The following is a 21,204-nucleotide window of genomic DNA, read 5'->3' as shown; positions in this document are numbered from 1 at the left end:
TAATGGCCAGAGACCATTTTTTTCATGTATTATTGGCCATTTGTATTTCTTCTGAGAAGTGTCAATTCATTTCAGACCCATTTTTATTGGGTTTTTAAATTTTCAGGAATGGTTTAATGTTTTGTGTTCTTTATATATTCTAGATATTAGTTCTGTCCAAAGAAAAGCTGGCAAATTCTTTTTCTCATTCTGTGGGTTGTTAATGAATTATGCTGGTTGTTTCCTTTGCTGTGAAGACGCTTTTAGCTTTTTTGTCCTATTCTAAAGGACACTAGAACAATTTTATCAGTTTTATTTGGGCTTATTTACCACATGGTCTGTTTTAAGGAGGGTCTGATATTCTAGGCTTGATCTTTCTGAGTCATCAATATCTGACAAAAACACAAAGTTCAGAAAAGAAAAACAAATTCACAATTCTATGTTTTGATCTGACTACAAAAGTTCATGTTTATTATTCACATCACTTATATTACCTATTAACAGAATAATTCTCGATAAGATTTGTTAGCATAGGTATATTATGAATCTAATCACTTAAAATCAATGATTTTAGGATAAAACAATTCACATATTTATGTTTCTTCTATTTCCTAATACAATGTTTTATTTGAAATTCCATGCTAAGTAGTAGTAAAACAATAGTTCTTTTACCATGAACAGTTCCTACATATTGGCTGTATTAAGAATGATAAGCTTTAAAGAGTGGAGAAAGAATTTCCTGGATAATTTATACGTATTAAAAAATCAAGTGGGCTGGGGATTTAGCTCAGTGGTGCCACGCCTGCCTCGCAAGTGCAAAGTCCTGAGTTCAATCTCCGGTACCAGAAAAAAAAAAATCAAGTGTTAAATAATCAAATTCTTCACTGTTTAAATTAGACCTCTTTATGTCTATCCTTCATTCCATTTCTGCCCACAAAAGCCAAAATCTCTCCTCTCAATCTTTACAGTTTTAGGGATCCACCATTAAACACATTATTCAGGCATAAAACAAGGGATTGTTTGTGATTCTTTTCGATCACTTACTATAGAAGTCATCAGCAGGTCCTATTGATTCCCCCTTCAAAATACATGCTGCTTCTGAGCACTTATCATCACATTAGTCACTGCAGCAGTCCAAACCATCTCACCTTTCTCTGACTTATATTATTGCAATAGCTTCAAGTTTATTTTCCATGTTTCTATTCTTGGGCAATTACAGTTTATTGTCTTTGAGATGCCAAGTTGTCTTCTTTTCAGGGGAACAATGTTGCATTGGTTTCTGACTCCAGCAACAGTAAACTTATAACAGGGCCTACTTTAAAACACAGACTAATTGGTTTTTTAATACATTCAAGTGAGGCCATCACCAATGTTGCATAGCAATTTTGATGGGAAAAAGGACAATTCTCCCCTTAGTTTTTAAATCTATAGAGATTTGTAACAAATGTAATCTCTTGACTGCTCTAGTTTAATGAAGCAACAATCTTATGGACTCTTCAAGAAAGTTATAAACTTCGTATTAACTGGTTTACTCAAGTGATATGGTAATTATCCGTGCTACTTATACCAATTTTTATCTTATTTCCTGAGTCAACACAAAGAATTCTCTTCACACTGTCTTGAGATTTCCTTCTGTTTGCCCATTCTAACACACAACTGCTTTAGCGGACATCAACACTTATTTAGACTCCTTTTCTTTTCCTACCATTTAAAGGCATGTTCTGTCCTCAATACTCTTTTCTTCTCTCAATATAAAGCATGCCTGAATGATGTCGCCTACTCTCAAGACTACTCTCACATATTCATGGCTACTGGCTTTGCTCCCAGGCTCCAAATTATAGCTGTCACTGGCACCTGGAAATTCCAATAGAACTGAAAACCATTAATGTCCACATCTAAAATCATTTTCCCCGTAACACACAATGCAGGATTCTGTGAAGAGAATCATAATCCAGTAACTACTTGACACACAAACCTGAAATTTATCCATGACTCCTTGTTTCATCTTTGTATCTAAACCAGCATGACTGTCAATTTTACCACCTCTTTCATCATCTGTCCACCTTGTTCTCCTTCCTATGTGTTCAGGCCCTTGTCACATGAATAACTGCAACAGCATCATTAAATGGCTTCCTTTATATTTGTAAGTTTCATTGTCAATTTACTCCTTAAAATTTTTAATATCAGGCTGGGCATGGTGGTACATGCCTGCAACCCCAGCACTAAGGAGGCTGTGGCAGGAGGATTGCTGTGAATTCAAGGCCAGTCTGGGCTACACAGTGAGTTCAAGGCCAGCCTGAACTACATAGTGAGACCTTGTCTCAAAAAAAATTTTTTAACGTCATACCTAAGACTGACTGTACCACCTGGGCACCTGCAGTTTTACAGAATTTCAGCCTAATACTAAATACTAGACTAAAGTCTTCTGGTCATGAATTCCAACTTTTCCTTCCTCTGGATATCCCATATAAAAAAAACAAACTCTGGCTGAAAAGCCTTTTTTACTTTTCTTCTTGATGAGCTTATTCTTGTTCTATCTCTGAGGATTTATTTTAGAAACTAATATGTCTCTTAATTCTTTTAAAAAATACTCCTTTACCAATTTTATATATCTTTGCCCATTTGTATATAAATTTTGCCATGCACCTAGCAGATTTCATCTCAAAAATTGGTGTCTTCAATTTGGGAATATTCCTTACCATCATTAGTTCAAATATTGTATACCTTCCAGTTTCTCCTTCTGGAACTGACAGATGTTAGAACTTCAGGTAAGGTACTCCGTGTCTCTTAGCCTTTCCTTTATCCTTTCCATTTGTTACTCTTTATCTTATATACTAGATGATTTATTCACGTCTAGCTTATAGTTCACTATCTGTTCTTCAGTTGAGTGTCATCTGCTATTTTGTATGTATATTTAGTTTTAATATTCAACGTTCTCTTTTAAATAATTCATTGTTCTTGCTTTGTAAATCCCATTTGTCTTTTTGTGGAGGCAAATCCCTCTTTCCTTCCTTAGAAAAATAAAGTCCTTTTTATGATTCTTCTATTTTTTCTTTTTCCAGGATAAATCACTCTTTTTGTTGATTGTTGTCTCTGTTTTATTTCATGATGCTTACATTCTCCAGATTTTAGCGATTTGTGGCTGTACACTTACGTTCTAAGGCCATCCAACAATGACCCTGGCCGTAAGTAATGTTTTTAGGTGTCCTGAGGGTTCCCGTCTCTCCCTTCCTCCCAATCTCCCTACCTCTCTCCCTGTTTCTTCCACACAGCCTGTGTGTGTGTTTTACTGGGGACTGAAGCCAGGGCTTTCACTTGAGTTGCATCCCCTGCCCTTTTTATCTTTTTATTTTTCCAACACGGTCTTGCTAAGCTCCTGAGTTGCCCAGGCTAGGCTGGAATTTGCAAACATCTGCCTCAGCCTCTAAGAGTGCTGGGATTACAGGCCTGCACCATAGACCTGGCTCCATCTGTTTATTTGTTTAGAATTACTCCTTTTACATTCCAGAGGTAATTCCCTTTCTTATTTTAAATAGAACCCTATTAAAATATTTTAACACCTGAATATCTAAAATTTGGTAGAGGAAGAGGGCAAAATTCTAGTATAATCTCAGCCTAATATCTTGAAGTCATAAAGCTACTTTCCAAAAATTCCTTAACATTTTTCATATTTTTTCCCAAATTTTTAGAATCATTTGTCAAGTTAAAACAATGGGCTTATTCTCTGAATAGTGTTTAATTTTATAAATTAACTTACATTTTTAAAAAAAGTCTAAATGCTTAGTCATCTCAGCCAACAAATGACATGTCTATTCAATCTTCTATTTCACACAATGTGGTTTTAATTTTTTTCATTTAGGTCCTTCATTTTTCTTGCACATTTATCTCTAGATATTTATGTTTTTTCTCTTTAGAATGGGATCTATAATCTCATTATATTCTTAAACTGGTCATTATATACAAATTGGAAATCAAACAAAATTGGCACATTAGCACCGAAAAACTACCTTTTTATTTCTAACAGTTTCTGAGTTAATTATCTAATATAATCTTAAAAATTATAATATCCCTTCTTTCCTAATAAAAAACCAGCTTAATCCCAGGCGACAGAGTTCATGGGTCAGCATGTCCCATGTTTTTGTATAGGACAGAGTAAATCTTTTAAGCTTTGTGGTATGAGAGCATGCCACAACAGCTAAACTGTTTCTGTAACATGAAAGTTGCCACAGATAGTACAGATAGTGTTCCAATAAAACTTTAGAAGTAGGCCAACTTTTGCTTAAGCGTATAAGCTGAAGAGTCAGTCTGCCTAGTTTCAAATCCAGCCTTCAGCATTTATCGTCTGCATAACATTGGGCAAGTTTCTGAAACACTGCCTCAGGTTTTACACATGTGCATAAAAACAATTTCTACACTTGTGGCACCTACCTGTGATCTTATAATCTATGATAATGAGTCAATAATGTTTGGTAAGAAGAGAACCAGGCAAAAAAGTAACTGCTCTGTCATTATCAGTTGTTTTATTAACTATGTTTCATTTTCTTTTCCTAATTGAATTGGTTATAGTTCCCAAAATAATAGTAAAACAAGTATTGCTCATATGTGTGTCTTGTGCCTGATGTCAATATAAATGCTGCTAGTGTTTTTCCATTAAGCATATGACTTGTTTTGGCTTTAGATACATGTTTACAAAACCAAAGAACTACTCATCTAATCAAATTTTATAAAGATTATATTTTGTTTTATAAAATGACTTTATAGCATATAATGATAACCCTCCTTTTAAAAAGTCTCTTGACCTATATATAAAATTGAACCATTTTTTCCATAGTTGACATGAATTCCATTTGGTTACATTATATTATACAGTTAATTTGCAGGTAACATTAAATTTGCTGAGACTTCATTAAAGAATTCAGGGGTTTTGGATCTATATTCATAACTGAGATGATGTATACAGTTCTTTTGGGTGGATACTTTTAAAAAATTGAATTTCAGAATCAATATTGTTTGCTTTTCCAAAGAACTGAAAAGCTTCATTTTTTCTTTATATTCTAGAACTATTTAGAAATAACTATTAACACTATTTATAAAGTATTCACATAATCCATTCCTGGGATCTATACATACTAGCAGGTGTGTTCATAAACACTAGTTTAAAAAAAAAGTAAACTTCCATACAACATAGAGGGTATAATCCCACATTAAAACAACAAACAGAAAAAAAACCCCAGAAAACAAATGAAAAACCCCAACCCATGGAAGAAATTCTGCAAGAATACTTACCAACTTGATATAGATAAGGGGAGATGGAAGATTTTATCCTTCATAACATATATGACTTTCCAATTTTAATAAGAACCTTTTTTAGGCTAAGAATTTTAAATAGAAATTAAAAATTAAAAAGTTACAATGGAGGCAATATTCTTCAAATTCAGGCAAATATCCTTCTATTTGCAACTTTGAATATATAGTCTATGGTTTTGGCAAGATCAGACTCTTGGCTCCAATTCATCCTCAACAGTTTTCAGAATAACCTTTATAAAATACTTATGTTCATCTTCATAAATTGTTCAATGGCTTTCACAATGAAATTCTATTTTTTAGCATGGATTGTGCAGGTTATTATCTAGCCACTGCCTAATTCTGATCCTTTTTATACTCTAATAGCATTATACTTTGGTTGTACTATTTGCAGTTATATTATTTAAAAGTGCCTGAATGAAACAGGTTCTTTCCTCCTTCTTCACTGACACATTTACCTCCCTCTACACTAAATATTCACTTCTGGCATCTTTAGTTAATGAACTCCTATTCATTTTTCAAAACAGGGAAATAAACCTCTAAGAAGTTTCATTTGTCATCTATATCTTAGTTAAGCTTTCCTATTTTATGTTCCTGGAGATACCCACTATCTCTTACTATGTTGTAAATGTCTATCATCTGATTGCCATTTTCTCCTATACTTATACTGTCAAATTCTTAAAGCAAAAACTGGCTCTTTCATTTTCTATCTCCTACTGCCTAGCATATAATAAATATTTAACAAAAACCAGTCTAATTTACTAGTGATATTACGTAGCTTTTTGTTGTTGATTAAAAAGAATAAAGTTTATGTAATTATGTAACCATAAATAAATTTTTTCTAAATAATACAGAACATTTTATTAGTTTTTCTGGTTGTTTCATTTCAATAAATCCTCCACTAGAGGGCATACAAAGAAAAACAGGAACAAAACTGTCAACCCGACAATATTCTTTTACAGTGATTTATTCCCTCTCTAAACTAAGATTATAATTGGTTGGTTTGTCTTCATGTCATATTATATGTATACTTTAGTATTGGCTACTGTTTTAAATCTGCTTAAAACAGTTTATAGCTGGGAGATTAATGAAATAACTATGATAAAGAAGCTTTTATTTATTTATTTATTTATTTATTTATTTATTTATCTATTTATTTGCGGTACTGAGGATTGAACCATTTCTATGATTCACTAAAAAAGAAGACTGCCTGGTCTGCACTGTTTAAACTTACCTTTCTTATGTAAGAATATATCTTTTATTCCTGGAGAAGGAATGTGGAGAAAGGGGGAATAGTAACAAGAAAAATGCCAGTAGCTTGTGGCAAGGACTTTCATATATACAAAGTACAACACTGAAGACCTAAGGCCCGGGGAAAGATGTGTCCAGGAGACTCAGCTATCTGAAATACATTAATAATGCCCAGGAAAATAGAATAGAAATGAATTCTAATGTTCAAATGATACACTGTTTTGCTTATTTTGATTTGAACTATTTTCCAATATTTTTTGTGTATATGTGTATGGTAATGTGGGTTGAATCCAGGGCCTTGCACATGCTAGGCAAGTGATCTAGTGCTAAATACAACCCCAGCTCTTTTTATTTTGAGACAAAATTGTCCAAGCTAGCCATGAATTTGTTGTAATCCTCCTTCCTTAGCCTCCCAGGTAGCTGGGATTACAGGTGTACACTATACCTGGCATCAAACTATTTTTAGCTTTAGCTCTTTTAAAGGGGAAAGTAAGCAACATTAACACTGGTGTTCTGTCATAGACTTGATGGAGTAGGTACTGAAAACAGTCTACTTTATTCTTAAAGCCAAAATGCACTTTGATTTTTTTCAAATCAGGACATAATGCACCAGAAATGTTGCTGATAACATCAATAAAATAAAAATTATACATAAATATTAGAAAGAAAAGAACAAAAATTACTATTTTGCAGATGTTATAATTGTAGGCATATAAAGCTAAGGAAATCAACCAAAAATCACTTGAAGTAATGAGCTAAGCTACAAGACGATCTATAAATCCTCCAAAAATGTTTCTATGGGTGTGTGTACATAAAATATGTTGTATGTATGCCTGTATACTGTTTTATGTATGTGCGTATATATATATACTCCTACACAATAAAACAAAATAAAAATATCCTATTGTTGCTATTACAACAAAAACAGGTTAAACATACAGAGATTTAAAAAAAAGCTGGATAAATAAAAAGAAAATTGTATCGTGATATTATAGCAAAACTGCTAAGAACAAAAGACAGATTAAAAATCTTAAAAAACAGAGTAACTTACAAGGATCAACAATAGGACAAAAAATTGACTTTTCAACAGAAATACTGGAGGCCAGAAGATAACAAAAGGATAGCTTTAAAGTATCAACAGAAAGTAACTACTAACCTGACATTCCATATCCAGTGAAAATGATTTTCAAAAATATAAACTAAGTAAAAATGTTTTTAAACAACAAGACCCTGCCTCCAACAAAAAAAAACCTAAAGAAAGGTTTTTAGAAGGAAAATTTTGCCTGATTGAAACACAAAAATACATGATAGAAAGAACACTAAAAGATGAATACGTAGGTAAGTCTAAATAAAAGCTGATAACAGCATGTATTAAAATGATAATAATGAATTGTGTGACTTAAAATATAGATTTTAAAATAATAACAGCATAAAGATGGGTAAAATGGGCAAATGGCGTTAAAACAGTCTAAATTTTTGCATTATCCAAACATTGGTAAAAGTACTAATTTATAATAGACTCTAATAAGTAAAGAATCCATGTTATATTCTCCAGGATATAATAAAGAATAATAAAATAATAGACTAAGAATAATAAAGGAATGAGTAATCAGCAAAGTTGCAAGTGATATAATGAAGATATTTGATAAATTAAAAGAATCAAAATTGGAAAAAAAACACCACTGGCTAAATGAACAGTTATATCAGTTTATATATATAACACCTAGTAGAGCAAATGTTCCAGTAAGTGGAAAACTATTGATAATAAATTTGGACTTAAAAATGAAAACTATATATTATTTACTTTATATAAATTAACACATAAAGACTGAAAACAGGGCTGGGGATTTAGCTCAGTGGTTCCGCCGCCTGCTTTGCAAGTCCAAGGTCCTGAGTTCAATCCCTAGCACCAAAACCCCCCCCCCCCCAAAAAAAGACTGAAAACAGATGAAAAAAGTATACAAATGTTAAAGATGAACTATCTATACCAATATTAGAGAAAGTATACTATGAAATAAGCTTTATTAGACATACAGAGGAGTACAATTCATAAAGGTAAAGGTACCATATCACACATCAGTGATATGATAGACTTAAACAAGTAAGCAAAAGTTAAGCAAAATATAAATTTTGGTAATTGGCAGAACAGGCAAGCAAAATAATAGGCATTTAGAAGATTTAAAGCACACTAATACACTTGGCCTAATTACCATATTTAGTATGATTTGTTTCTACTCACAACACTTTTGATGCCAAATATGTGCCACCCTCCACATTAACCAATACTCTAAGAGCTACAATTCAATGCAACTCTAATATTATCTACCCGGAGTTAATCAGATTCCACAAAAAAAAAGCTCAGCCCCATAAATCTATACCACTTCAGATGCCAAATGTGTATCTCATACTTAAACTGTCCATAAGCTGGAATTCCTATGACCTTCTCCTTAAATTTGATAATCTGTTAGACTTGCTCACATGTTATAATTCAAGGTGTACACTTAAGATAGGTGATTTCATTTTATAAATCAGATCTTAATTAGAAAGTTGAACTAAAAACATCCCAAGTGATATCATGTAACACTTGAGGATGTATGAATATACAGATGGTCATGTGTACAATTTTAACTTGGGCAAGAAAAATACACACATATTACAAGACTGCAGTGGCTTCTAGGAAAGGATGAAGAAAAGAAAATATGATTAGGGAGCTACAAAAGGGCCTTTAACCACACTGCTATCTTATTAAACATACTTAAAGAAAAATTAGAATAATTATGTAAGGGATGGCTTTTCAAAGATTATGTAACTTGCAAATTTGATATGTTGTCACCTGCAAGAACAAATAAAACAAAGGAAGAATTCTTAAAATTTATTCAAATTCTAATAGTTAAAATTGAACATATTAGCCAAAAATTCAGATTTAAATGTGTTCCTTTATAAAATATCATTTAAAATAAAAACAAGATCTCAAAAAAATCCCCTGATCTCTATTTTAAATAAAATAATTTAGCCAGTTGAAAAAATAATCAACTGTGTATTCAGGAAGAACACAAACTTAAATATCAATTATGAGAACCACCAAAATTTTGTTATAATTTTATCTATCTCATAAATAATATACAAAGTAAGGAGGACCTTGTCAGTTATTTCAAAAATTACTAGGCTGCATGGAATTTAGTAAAAACTTAAGCTCATATGAACTAAAACATCAAAACATATTTTAATTGGTTTGTGAAATCAGATATTTTGCTACCTTCTCTATTTAAAAACAAAAATTAAAAAAAAACAAATTCAAGTGAAGGAGGAAATAAAAAGTTTTCCTTCTCAACTTAACCAAACATATGTTTAACTTGCTTAGCTTTAAACAATGAATGATGATCAAATTTATGACTCTGAGTATTAGCCTTCCTGTTATCTGCTTTAGGAATATGTGAAATTTTCACTAATTCATTTGGAATTTCACATTTACTACAACATACATACTGCTTGCTATAATTTTGGGTAAAAACATCTTAGGGATAAGTAGATGATTTACTTCTACATTTCCTTATAAATGTACTACATTATTAATATACCTGGTATGTCCTTAGCATCACAGCCATAACTAAAAAAGAAAGTATTATTCTTTTTTTTCCTTTTATGCTAGAGATTGAACCTGTGCATGTTTAAAGTATGATTCTTCAATGACACTAATAGTTTTTAAAAATTGTTATATTTATACGCAACACATTTTATAAAACACTTATATGAAATTCTATCTGACCATCACAAGAACCCAACCAAATAAGTAAAGCAAGTTTCCTTATCTTTTTCCATGAGAAATAAAAGTTTATAGAGTTTTACAAGTTTTCCAAGGTCATGAAGCTAATAAGTAATAGAAACTGGGGACATGAACTATCAAGACACTTCACAAATAAATAATTTTCGATTAAAAAAATAGAATATATATATTTTTTATAACAATATATTTTGCTTAACTTTAATAACAAAAAATTATGGCTTGATCATAATACTATTTTGGAAGAAAACAGGGAAAAACAATGAAAAAAGGACAAATGAAGGAAAATTCAAGGTTTTTCTTCTCATAAAAAATTTTTAGTCATCATTATACTCTTAAAAACCAATGCACTGGGGACCAGGGATTTAGCTCAGTGGTTCCACCTCCTGCCTTGCAAGTGCAAGGCCCTAATTTGAATCCCTGGTATTCCAGCCCCCCTCAAAAAATGAACCAATGCACTAAAGTTAGGTAATTTATAAAAAATAAATTATAAAAACATATACTAGTTCCTGGGTTTAGCTGTCAGTGCCTGAGAAAATTATCTTACTAGAATCTAAAAACTCCCATTTTTTTGAAATGAATTCTTTCTGTAACCTGGGATGACTTTAATAATTGCATGAGATATGAAAAATTTTCTTCTGAAAGATATTAATGGAAAAAATTACATTATTAAATGAAAATAACTGAATTTAATTTCAAACTTAGAATCTAAAGTATAGTGAAAGACAAAAATCAATTTGTTAAATTAATTTTAGAAGGTAGCTGAATAATTATAACCTAATCCATATATATAACTTAATTAGACATATAAAATATACGTTTGACAGTAACCAAGTTCAACTTGAATATAACAATTTTACATCATGTGACAGACAGTAATAAGAAAAAGTCAAGTCAGAATTTGAAAGATTTTTGTTTTGGAGTCTTAGTTTTTAGTCATTTTTTTTCAGAGTAGTGTTAAAAGAGCTTTTAATCAACTGGCATTTCTCATCTTGTGTTTTCAAAAGAACCAGGTAGATTTCCAGGCATATGAATACCAATATTAATATTATGCCTTAATATAACACTAAGTTATCTGTCAGTGCACACATGCAAAACTGTTAATAAAGATATAATCAGGTCTTAAATATAAGGAAACAAGAAGTAAATAAAGATGAGCATAAGGGATGGACAGGCGATTTATAAAAATCTAACAATGTAAGGAAAGATGTTCAAACAAATTAAATATAAAAACAACAATTAAAACTATAACATGCTCAGGCTAGGATGTAACTCAGTTGCTAGTATGAACAACGCCTTGAGTTTGATCTTCGGCACCACAACAAATCAAAACTATAAAGTGCTTATTTTCATATATCAGATTGCTAAAATCACAAAGCCTAATGATACGTTGGCAAGGGCGCAAAGAAATGCATGTACTCTGTTATGATTTGGTCTAAAATGACCCTCAAAAGGCTCATGTGTTCAGAGGTGGGGCATTTGGTAGGTGATTAGATCATGAAATACTGACCTCATGGATTAATCCACTGATGAGTTCACAGAAAGTGCTCCTAGGAGGTACAGCCTAGTTAAAAGAAGTAGGTCACTAGTGGCGTGCCTTTGAAGAGTAGATCCTATGGCCAGCCCTTTCTTTTCTCTTTGCCTTCTCCCGTTCTTTGCTTTTTGGATGCCATAAGTTGAGCAGCTTTCCTCTACCATGTCTTTCTGCTAGTATGTTTCTACCCTGCACCCAGCCAAGCATTTACTGAAAACTCTAAAACTAGGGTGGTGAACCTATGGCATATGTGCTGCAGCAGGCATGCAGAGCCCTCTCTGTCAGCACACAAGTCCTAGCACCTGAACATTGGACAACAGCTGTTTTTTTCTAAACTAAAATCTCAGTATTCAGGTTTAATTGCAGTATTGGCACTTTGCAATAAATAAGTGAGTTTTGGGTTGCAGTTTAGCCACTCAGTCTCTAAAAGGTTCGTCATCACTGCTCTGAAAGTTTGAGCAAACAAACCTCTACTCCTTTAAGTTGTAAGTAGCAGGTATTTGGTCCCAGCAACAGAAAGGTGACTGATACACTCTCCCACATGGTTCAAGATGTAAACTGAAAAAAACTTTTTGACTATTTGGATGTAACCTGCAAAAACTGCAAGATCTACCATTTTTTGAGTATTTCTAGAAGTCTTTTACAGAATTAATATGAAAGAATATTAGCATAGTCATTGTTATAGCAGATATTTGAATGCTTACTCTGTGGCCAGACAGTTTTAAGCACAAAACATGTTTATTATGTAATATTTTAATCTCCATATTATACAAATGAAAATGAAAAGATGAATAACTCACCAAAATTACAGAGCTAGTAAATGATAAAGGTAGGATTCAAACTTGGCAGTCTGGATTGTTAGACATTATTTTTAAGCATCATATAACAAAAGAATGTAATAATTATATATAACTTACTTGTTATCAACATGGTAATGATTCAGTAAATTATAGTGCATTAATAAAAATACTATACAGGTATTAAAATAGAGATTAATTTATTAAGGGCTAACGATGCTGAACATATTTTTGAGCAAATAGAACTCTGTGTGTGTGTGTGTGTGTGTGTGTGTGTGTGTGTGTTGGGAGGTGTTTATATGTAGTTTTTAAGAAAAGGTTTGGGAACATTCATCAAACTACTGGGGCTATCTCTGAGATAGAATTCAAGAAATTTCTTTAGTCAAAAAAGAGTCGTGATTTATTATATGTACTTATATATTATTTTAATATTTTATGACAAAATGTATTGATTATAGACTTTAAAAGGCTAGGAAAAAAGTTATAATAAGTAATAAACTCTACTACTGTTTTCTAAATAAGCTTTCTTCAAAAATTGTTTCTAAAAGAATAGTGAATTCTGTCTGCCTATTCTCAGAAGAAAAACACATCACACACTTACTTCTATGAAAACAAGTTAATATTGTTAGCCAATATTATACTTAATCTACAAAGCTGCTCAACTGACATTTACAACTAAATTTACATTCTGAGAAAGAAAGCAACATTTTTCCCACGGCATCTTCTGTTTATTAAAACAGGTAGTTAACGTACATCAAATTAAAGACATAACAATTAGGTCAAAACTTTGGCATTAGTGGGTGCTATCTTATCAGTGGTAATAAAATACCTATTGAAATTAAAAAGCCGTATCATTTTACAAAACCCATTATCTCATGACTGAATAATCTGAATCTAACAAACTCCTTTGCCAAAAAAAACCTTCTTTCTAAAGTAAAGAAGTCTATTTTCTTTTGTTTTCATTTTTTTAAAAGTTAATTTTATTGGTACATTTTAGGTATACCATATAATGACATTCATCTTTGGAAATTTGCACCTTTACATAATCTCTCTTGGTTTTTATTTTTCCCCCATTCCCCTGCCCTCCCTTCAACCCCTCCTTCCCCCTCTATTTACAAAGACTTTGTTTCCATTTTTTCATTTTCTCATATTAATTTCATTCTCTTCTTTCCTTTCCCTACCTCTCCCACTTACCCTTCCCCTTCGCCCCTTTTCTTCCTATTTCACATTATCTATTATACCTTTTAGTCCTTATTTACGCTTTCAGTTTCTCACACTAGAGAAACGATTTGGTATTTACACATGTGTCCTATTTATTTCACTTAAGAGTATCGCCTCAATGTGCATCCATTTAGCTATAAATGTCTCTAACTTCTCATTTTTTATGGCTTAGTACTCCATTTTATTAAAAAAAACCCCACATTTTCTTTATCCAGTCTCCAGGTGGTGGGCAATTGGCAAAGTTTTAGCTATTACAAATTGTGCTGCTATGAACATGGGTGCACACATATCACTGTGGTATGATTCTTTCATTTTGTTTTTTAATGTAGGAAAAAGTTTCTGCCAAAAAGGTAGACTGAAGATTGGGAAGGGAGTCATGGGGAGCTGAGATGGGGAGGTTGGGGAAGTAAAAGTATAAAAATGATCAAGATATATCATATACATGTACATATACACATACATGTACATATACATATACATGTAAGGGCTGGGGATTTAGCTCAGTGGTTCCGCCACCAGCCTCCCAAGTGTAAAGTCCTGAGTTCAATCCCCAGTACAAAAATAAAGATATATCATATACATGTACCTAGTCCCCCCAAATGAACTATTAAGTATTGCAAACAAATACATAAAATTTTTAAAAAAGAAAAAATAATACGATTAGAATTTCAAGGAGAAAGTATTTATATTAAGAATAAAAAAGACATATCTACAGGTGGTAAAAAGTAGTTTATTGTTTCAATAAAGTAGTAGAAGATTAGCAAGCCTAAATCTATTTGTATGTTTTATTCTTCACTTTCTTGGAATCAATATTTCATGATCAAGACACAAGGCAATTCATCAGTAAAAGTAATAAAAATTTTTAAATTTCAAGAAGAAAAAAAAGCCTTCAGCAAAGTGAGGGGAAAACCTCACAAACACTAACAACAAATATTAATTACATATGCTTTTTAAAAGTTTACTATTACTCTAACAATAATAAATGCCAACTCCAGCTTTAAGGCTAAATTGATGAGTATTTCAGTTTTTTCCATGTATTCAATTATCTAATATAAACTTTGTATATTTTATTAACTTATCATTCTTATTGCATTGCCAATATAAAAAGAAAGCAAGAAATGATATAAATCCACACCACTGCACAAATATCAAGTTCCAGTTAATTTGATCAAAGATCACCTTGTTTTCAGGCTCAAATATTATTGAGCTAAATTCAAGAACTAACATTTTTCTATTCAATGACTCCCATTCCAGTTTACGGACTTTTAAAAGTCAAAATAATCTACCATTATTTGGGGAAAAAATATATAAGATACTTTAATATAAATATATGTTTTGCATCAATTAGAACAGTCATGCTGTTTAAACTGGTTTGTTGGAAAAAAAAATCCCAAATAGTGATAGACAGGAAATATAAGTACATTCTTGGTGGATCTTGTTTATTGTTGTAAATATCCTTATCAAACATCTACTACATTTAATGGCATTTGCATACTTGAGCACTAAGTTTCTGTTCTGTAAAAAATTAACGTAGCATCTACAAAGTTGTAAGAATTAAGACAACACATTTGAAAGCAGTTAACACAGAACATGGTACACAGAAAACATTTAACAAATGTTTAATATAAAAACAAAATAAAAAACCTACCCCCCAAATCAAATTCTAAAGCCAAAGTAAATCAATCATTATAAACTTCCATATTTACTAGGCATGGTATGCTGTTCTAAGTACCGTCAGTAGCAAGCTCTAAAAGAAACATGAGGGCCGGGGATTTAGCTCAGTGGTTCCACTGCCTGCCTCACAAGCTCAAGGTCCTGAGTTCAATACCCATACAAAAAAAAACCACCAGCAAAAAACCAATAAAACAAACATGAGATTTGTGTCCTAGTTAAATTTAAAAATTGCTTTCAAGTTGTCAGTTATTTATCATTGCTTCCACAGGAAGTGAAAATGAGAAGAAGGAAAATTAAGAAAAAATTAAAAAGCAAGGTAGATCTGTTTGCACTAATATATGGACAGCGTATCATGAAATATTTTTAAAAATAAGTCTACATGAAAAACAAAGAATTAAAGAGCTGACACAAAAATAACTACAAATACACAAACAATTTAAATATACAGATGATGCCAATTTCTTCTTCTAATAAAGGCAAAATAGATAATGAGACCAAAATTATGAAGGAATTTAAAACAGATGAAAAAAAGTTTTTTAAATTTTTAAAAATTATGAACTAAGATATCAAGGAACTAATGAATGAACCAAAATCTACATGGCAAAAAACCAGGGAAATAGTTTTTACAATTCCTTTTGCTCTAAGGGAATGTGCCAGCCTGAAAGAAGTCAATGAGAAATTAAGCCATGGGTCATTTCAACATTAGGAGGACAGAATTAAAAGCCCTGAGCCTATACAAGGTAGAGAGCTTGATAAACCATACTTAGGGCAAATTAATTTGGGACATAAATGGGCTATGACTTCAGCATGAGGATAAATTAAAAATGAATCAGTCCTTTATGTTTATACCTCCAAAATGGTCTAATCCCCAAATTTAAGATTGTGTGAGTCTTGGACTGAAAATGCACTAGGCACCTTTTAGAAATATGGAAAATTTTCCCTGATGGATCACCCTAGGTGTCGTATTATTCCCACAATAAGTTTTTAAACATAATGATCAGCCCCTAGTCATGAATGAAAAGCATGAGAAGCTTTACTGACAGAAACAAACCTCACAAACATTTCAGATTTTAGAACTGTTCCAATTAAATGATATATTTAGGACATTAAAGAAACTTTAATTCAGGGCAAAATAAGCTATAAAAAGTGATTGTGCAGGGCCGGGGATTTAGTTCAGTGGTACCACACCTGTCTCGCAAGTGCAAGGTCCTGAGTTTGTGCCCCGGTACCAAAAGAAAAAACAACAACAACAACAAAAGTGATAATGTAATTGTAAAAAGAAGCAAACAAGTTCTAGAAATTAAAAAATTTAAATTATTAACAGTTAATGAGTTTAGATTAAAAGGTGAAGTAAAACTTAGTAAACTCAAAGGAAGATTGAAAGAAAGCTATTAGAATGTGGTGTGGTGCAGCAAACATGGAATATGAAAGTTAGCGAGGAGATACTGAGAAAGTGTCATGGATATACTGCAATCACACCAGAAAGAGTGTGAAGAAAAGGGTGAAGGTAATATCTAAGGAGAAAATAGGTGAGATTGGTCTAGCATTAAGGCATCAACCTAAAATTTAGAAGATGGTTGTTATGGTATTATGATGGGAGGTGGAGATACCTAAATGATACTAAATTAAATTGTTTCAGTAGACATTTTCTAGGTGAAACAGAAGAAATAATGTAAGAAACTAAGAAATTTTTAGAAAAACTTTGATATCCAGAATCCATCTGGTCTTAACAGATTTGAGTGTATTATTTACATATAAAATTTAGGAGCAACAGAAACATGGGAGCAGATGAGAACTACTCTTTTATCCAAATTTGGATATTATTAAGTATTCATCAAATGAAAAAGTTATTTATTTAATTTTAAAAAAAGGAAATTCCAAAAAATGTTAAGGACTTTTTTAGGCTACTCTGAAGAACAGGTAAAGAGCTTTCTTCACAAATCAAAGAAGTGACTGAAAAATATTACCAGAACTCAGGGAAACAAATAAAAAAGTTGTAGATTCTGGGGAAAAGTTAGGATTCATAGATTGATGAAGCAAGGGAAACCCCATTATGAATAGTCTAGTACCTCTAATGTTAAAAATTTACTGGATGGGTGGGCTGATTTCCCCTGACCTCTCTTGGTGGCTAGAGAAATATAGAGAAATCAGAGCACAGAAAAACTTCTAAGGGCCAATGAAGGTAGAACACCTTAATTCCTACTACCTAAAAGATTTCTACCATTTTATCAGGTACCAATAATCAGATTTCAGATCCATGAACCACTAAAGAAAAGAAATAATCCAGCTGAGCATGGTGGTACAAGCATGTAATCCCAGCACTCTGGGAGGCTGAGGCAGGTGGATTGCAAGTTTGAGGTCAGCCTGGGCAACTTAGCAAGACCCTGTCTCAAAAAAATTAAAAAAAAAAAAAGCTGAGGATGTAGCTCAGTGAGAAGGCCCTGGGTTCAAACTCCAATACAGTAAAAACAAAAATGGAAAGATAAGGCCGGGGATTTAGCTCAGTGGTTCCGATGTCTGCCTTGCAAGCACAAGGTCCGGAGTTCGATCCCCAGTACCAAAAAAAAAAAAAAAAAGAAATGGAACGATGGAAAGAAAATTTATGTAAGGACTCTAAGTAGCCAAAATAAATAAATACAACAGGATAGAGGGAGGGAGGGGAAAAAAAGGGAAAGAGAGAAGAAGGGCTAGAATAGCTAAATAAGTAAAAAAACAAAAAGGGCACTTAGTGATATTAATATTCAGCACACATACACACACAGCTTGTTGAAGCAAACCAAGCAATAACCACACCATATGCCAAATGCCAAACACAGCTTTCCAATAAGCAGGTCAGTAGGTAAAGGCACAGACAGCCAATGGTAACCTAATGGAATAACAGAATAATGCAAGGTGTTTGTCTCTGTTGAGGCACTTAGGGATAGAGAAACAAGCACCGTGTGGTCAGCACGCATGCTGCTTCAGCTTAGAGCTTTAAAATACTTTCAATTCTGCTTATTGAAGTCTGCTAGCAACTTCATAGCCTTTTTAATGTATTGTACTATTTTGCAATTTATTTCAATTTCCAAGCCAATTTTCTGCTTTTATTTGGTCAGCTATTTTTCTTGGCCATAAAGTCTTCATCCACTTCTTTAAACTATTAAAGAATATTCATACAATGGAACACTATTTAGCAGTAACAAGTAACCAACTACCGATACAATGTGGATGAATCTTTGTGTTTGTGTGTGTGTGTGTGCGTGCACACACACATGATGTTTATTTACAATAAACTGCAGAAGAGGGTTTAAACTAATGGATATAGGACTGCACTGGATAGTGAAATGCTTTGTGACAAAGATCCATCTGTGTATCATTTAACTTAATTTTTGGAGGGAAACAAAAGTAGCCTTGTACAAATAATAAACTGTGGGTGTTAGGGGTGCAGAGCTCTTGGAAATTAGGCTTGCTACCATTTTGTTCTAGAGAAAGGTCTACTTATCTAATACAAAGGGGCTGAAGAGTAGGGAGAGAAAAGGGGAATTGGTTCGTGGCCTATGAACTCAGTGATGTTTCTAAAGCCTGACTAGAAGAGTCAAAGCCACCCAGAACATAACTAAGAACATGGACAAACCTTAAACTTCATTATCTTTGGTGAAAGAAATTAGATACACTAAAAATACAATTCTATTAACATTCTAGAATAGAAAAAATTAATTTATAGTGATAGAAACAAGATCCAGATCACATAGTAGCTGCTAGCAGTGGGAGGATCTAATTGGGAAGGGGCACAAGCAGACTTTTATACTTACACTTATGTATACAATACTCAAAGCTGATCCAACTGAACACCGAAAATATATTTTGCTATATATAAAGTACACAGCATTGAACATTTTAAACTATTACAAAATTCACTCAGTACCATAGGGTAAGACTTCTAATTAACTATAGGATATTCAAGAGTCTCCTCTTAATTTTTATACTTTTATTTATCTACTTTTGGTACAAACAAAACCAGTGTTTTCAAAGAAGTAACTCAGTTTCATATAAAGTCTACAAACCTTTAGAAATTATCTTCAAGTAAAAGAAAAGTAAATCCTTGTCTTTTTTTTCCATCTTCTCTACAAACTAACCCCATCATTTGAGCTATTTCCATAGACTGGAGAAGTTTTTGTGGTACTTTATACAGAACTAAGACTTCAGTGTCTACCTTAGAGGTTAACTTCTAAGACTGTTACTTCCATGTCACAAGACAGGACTATGGATCTCATTTTCATTAACATTAAAAAATTAGAGGTCAACTTTTCTTTCCAACTATCAAGTGTCTTACCATCTAGCTATCATAAAAAAATAGTCATTAACAAGCTTTATGGCCAACTTTTCTACTGTGCTTTCTTAAGGGTTAATTTTTCTCAGTGAAAGAATTGCTCAACAAAATAGACTGTGTCAACAGACTAAAAGTAAATTCATCCAAAGATCTGTTTTTCTCCCTGACATCTGAATAGTGGTTCTTTGATATATCTATCCCTGTTATCTTTTGGCACATTTTACATGAAACTAAAACTCTCACTCTTAACATAGGTTTTGATTTTTGTTATTGCTAATGATTTATCTATAAAATTCCCCTCAAATCTCACTGTACTCTTCTTGTGTCCTGAGATTTTTTTCCTCTCATGTTGATATATGTTATCCTGCACCATGTGTTCACTACAATTATGCTTACAAAATCGCCCACAGTATACATACTATTTTTTATTTATTTTTAGGTCTATCAAGTAAATACAATTCAATCACTTTATTGTTTAATGCTTTGAACATTAAAAAGGAAAAACAATTGAACAGTTTTTTTCAGGTTATTTCTCAAATCTGATAATTAAATACAGACTGCTTTCTTAAACCAAATTCATCAGCTATTTTAGGGTTTTTGGTTTTAAAACCGCCTTATAATGTAGTTACCTTATTGTTTTTAGTATGTAATACTAATCTTGTGTCATTTTAACACAAATGGAATCTGTTTATCCAGACATAGCCTATGTATCTGAATGATGTCATCAAGTTCTGGAGGAGGCAAAATAGTTTAGAACCTATGACACTGGCTTAACTACTCCTTCAGTGTGTTTATATGATAGTAATTGAAAGCGCAAAGGTTTACTACCTTGTAGAAGTAGTTTAAAAAAATCAAGCAAAAACCAATTTTCCATTGAACCCACAGAGGCAAATCTTATCTTAGGCTACTTCTAAACATGCAAATCCAAACTACAACCCATGGAAATTTACTTCAGCAGGGTGTTCTGAAGCAAATGTCCCAGTTTGAAGTTGTAACCAAATCCAAAAGTTACAACAAATAGGGGTTATACCATAAATGACAGAATAAAAGTTCCTGTGAATTGATGTGCTAAGTTGGCAGTTTCCTTACTACTTCTTTTTAATTTTTATTTGTTTAAATACTGATTGTCCATTCTATAAGATTTGGTCTTTCCCACACTAGATGAAAGAGTCTCAACTCTGGAACTAATGACATTTTGGGATTGGTAATTCTTTGTTTGGAAGGGCTGTTCCACACATTTAGGATATTTAGCACCATCTCTGGCCCCATTCACTCAATGTTAGTAACATTTTTCATGTGTAATAATCAAAAATATCTCCAGTCATTGCCAAACATCCACTGGGAAGCAAAACAA

General features: G+C 32.4%; 1 protein-coding gene across 1 annotated transcript in view; it reads right to left on the bottom strand.

The window, feature by feature from the left end:
• Asz1 (ankyrin repeat, SAM and basic leucine zipper domain containing 1) overlaps positions 1-21,204 on the bottom strand; it is a 55,972-nt gene that overhangs the window by 29,088 nt on the left and 5,680 nt on the right. The window lies entirely within an intron of this gene.

The sequence above is a fragment of the Heterocephalus glaber genome, unplaced genomic scaffold (genome assembly GCF_053883595.1).
Source record: "Heterocephalus glaber isolate CG9 unplaced genomic scaffold, H.glaber_assembly_v1.0 deba00000546, whole genome shotgun sequence".
NCBI classification, from domain to species: Eukaryota; Metazoa; Chordata; class Mammalia; order Rodentia; family Bathyergidae; genus Heterocephalus; species Heterocephalus glaber.
This window is presented reverse-complemented; position numbering and strand designations above follow the sequence as displayed.